The sequence below is a fragment of the Rhipicephalus sanguineus genome, chromosome 3, assembly GCF_013339695.2.
Source record: "Rhipicephalus sanguineus isolate Rsan-2018 chromosome 3, BIME_Rsan_1.4, whole genome shotgun sequence".
In the NCBI taxonomy this organism is placed as follows: Eukaryota; Metazoa; Arthropoda; class Arachnida; order Ixodida; family Ixodidae; genus Rhipicephalus; species Rhipicephalus sanguineus.
The window spans coordinates 202,777,393-202,780,646 of NC_051178.1; positions in this window are offsets into that span (position 1 = coordinate 202,777,393).

The window sequence follows — 3,254 nt, forward strand, 5'->3', positions numbered from 1 at the left end:
TGGGCATTTAAACTTAGGAGTGTTAGTCGGCACCGATCGCAGCCATGGCGGCGAGTGTGGAACACTCTTCATGCTTTCAAGTAGTATGCGAGGGATTATTGGTCAGCTGCTTGCTCGCAAAAAAAGCTCACGTGCTACGTGACGCCAAGAGGCAGAAAAAGAGTATTTATTCCACACTCGCCTCCATGGCTGCGATCGGCGCTAACACCCCCAAGTTTAAATGCACATATATACCCCATAAAATGGACGGGAGGATGACCGCTGCCGTAGCTCATTGGTATCGGACGCGTTATTCGAAGGTCGCAGGTTCGGTCCCTGCCAGCAGCAAGTTATCTTTTTGTCCACTTTACTTTCTTCACATTTATATCCTAATTACTACAAATAACATCCCCTATACTTTCCTTGGCATTATTGTCTGTTAGTTCTCATTAATATTGTGTTTAAAGGGACACTAAAGGAAAATATTAAGTCGACGTTGATTCTTGAAATAGCGGTCCAAAAACCTCGTAGTGCTACTTTTATGCCAAGGAAGTACTTATTTTGAATAAAATTACGTTTTAATGGTCCGCATCGCGTTAGCGCACTTCAAATCACCCGCCTGAAGTCAGACTTTCATACGTCACTGCTGACGTGCCCAACGTTGCCCGCCTTTACCGCGCGGCCGCCGACACTAGTAGCAGCAGAGCGAAAGTAGCGGGACCCACAGCAGCAACAACGGCCATCGAAGTCATCGAAGCTTGCCGTAATCGCCGTAATGGATGTGGACGGATAACTTGACAACGAGTCATTGGCTCGCGACGCTGGGCTCCAATTCAGCGACATGAGCTCCGATGAACGCGGTATCCTGCTGAGGGCTCGTAGTGCCGGCGTACTTGCATGCGGCATTTCGTCGAACTTTCTGTCAGAGCGAATTTCACGAGCGCGCCAAACACCCGCGGCAGTACGCGATTCCGAAACTACCACTGAGACGCGACCGCGTGAGCGAAGCAGGGCTCCGGGCGAAGCGCAGTTCGGCAAAAACGGAAAATTTGAACCACGCCCGCCGTTCCCCATGGCAACGCCACAGAAGTTCTTTTTTCCATTAATCAAACGGAAACGAACAAACAGCATTTTATTACCTCTTTTGATGCACGGAAGATTCTTTTTTATTGGTGCTAGTTTGATTACTAGTGATTTATTGTAGGCAGACTCTCATTCGTCATCGGGATCACTTCGAAAATGTCCCACTCGTGGTGCTCATCATGTGATACATTTGACTTAATTTCTCGGTAAGTAGGGCACTGCTGTTGATAATATTGCCGTTTTAGAAGTTGTCATACATTGAGGTTTCACTCTGACATAAATTGTTATTTGCCTTTAGTGTCCCTTTAACAAAAAAAAACGAGCCCTTAAAAGCCATCTCCTTTCCTTCATAGTATAGTATAGTACAGTATAGTATAGTATAGTATAGTATAGTATAGTATAGTATAGTATAGTATAGTATAGTATAGTATAGTATAGTATAGTATAGTATAGTATATTATAGTATAGTATAGTATATAGTATAGTATAGAAACGGGTGAGAAAGCGAAGTAGGGTTGCGGAGTAGAGATGTGATGGTGAAGAGGACGAAAAAGAGGAGGGGAGAGAGTAAAGCAGAGCATTGAAAGAATGAGAAAGAGAGAAAAAGAGAGAAAGAAAGAAAGAGAGAGAACGAAATGGAGAGAGAAAGAACATAGAAAAAGGAAGCAATCGAAACAGAGAGTGAGAGAAAGAAAGGGAAGAAAGTGAAAGAAAGAAATAGCAACAGAGAAAAAAGCTAGATAGAGGGAGAGATAGAAATAAATGAATAGAAATAAACACAGAAAAAAAGGCAGAAAAAGACGGAGAGAAGAGAGAAAAAGATAGAAAAAGAGGAAGCAAGAAAGAGAAAAAGCCCACCATCTCCCGCTAAAGGGGACCATGAGGCAATGCGAAGCAGTGTTTCGGCATGTAGAGCCCGCGTTTCAGAGGGGGAGCGGAGAGGGGAGGGGAAAGAGGCAAAGGGGAGAGGAGAGGGGGAGAGGAGAGGGGGAGAGGGGGACGGGTGAGGTGGAGGGGAAAGGGTATGTGGAGAGGGTGAGGGGGAAGGGGATGTGGAGAGGGTGAGGGGGAAAGGGGGAGGGGAGAGGGAGAGGAGGTATGTGGAGAGGGCTTGCGAATGCTCAGTGAGGATGGCCACGCCGCACACCACCACCGGATTGAACTCCGCTGTAAGATGCTTCACATCTAAAATAAAGAGGAACAAGGAATGCCGCCCAGCTCCTCACTTCCTTCAGGCTTGGCACCACTAGCGCGAAGCTGCCTTAACTTTTTTCTGAAGCTTGCTATGTTAACACTTTGTGCCCTTTAGAACACGAAGCAGACACCTTTTAGCGACAAACTATCGTGTAGGCCCTAGCAGACGCCATCAAAATGTAGTACGTCACGGCGAGTATGTGCGGGGATTTCAAGGAGTCGTCGCCACCTACATTTTATTTTTGCACTTTTTCTCGCTCACCAAGCGTCTTCTCGCGGCTAGAGTGGTGCTTTCAGTATTGTGAAATTGTAATTTACTAATACGAGAAAAACCACTTTCTCTTTAGTGTCTTTTTAATGAAATCGCGGTATCGGCCTACTTATCACAGAGCATTACGTTACAGGCGGATGGATGGACGCACGGTTCTCCAAGGCTAGCGACTACAGAAAGCTTACACGCTTTAGGGCTACTGCCATCCTTAGTCAATTTACTAAATCCTAGTCAAGGCTGTTAATATTTTCACTAAACTCTTAGAACAGCAAGTCATGGCATTGACAAAGTATCTTAAGAAAGTTATAAAAAAAAAGAAAAAAAAACATGTTATGCGCGACCAAGCGCTTTGATGAAAGGGGAATTCCATGCGCCAGCGCCTTCACACACGGGTTCAAAAGTACGCGTCCGGTCAGATTGCTACGCAGAGAAGTACATAACTCAGGTTTTTGTTTTCTTTTTTTTCGAAGACTGTTAAAAATATTATTTTCACAGTGCAGCTGTTGTCTTGTTCTGCAGAATCGGGGAAAAAAACACAATACGACGACGCTTTCAGTGTTCCAGATATTTAAAATGAAACCTGCCTGTAAAGTATTTTGTGAATTTTCTACAAATTAACTCGCACAGTTGCATTAAATTAATTTCTCTTTATTAAAAGCGAAGCTGTTTAAGCTCGGAGAAGTCACAAACAAAAATTATCATCATCACGCACTCTCTTCGGCACGCC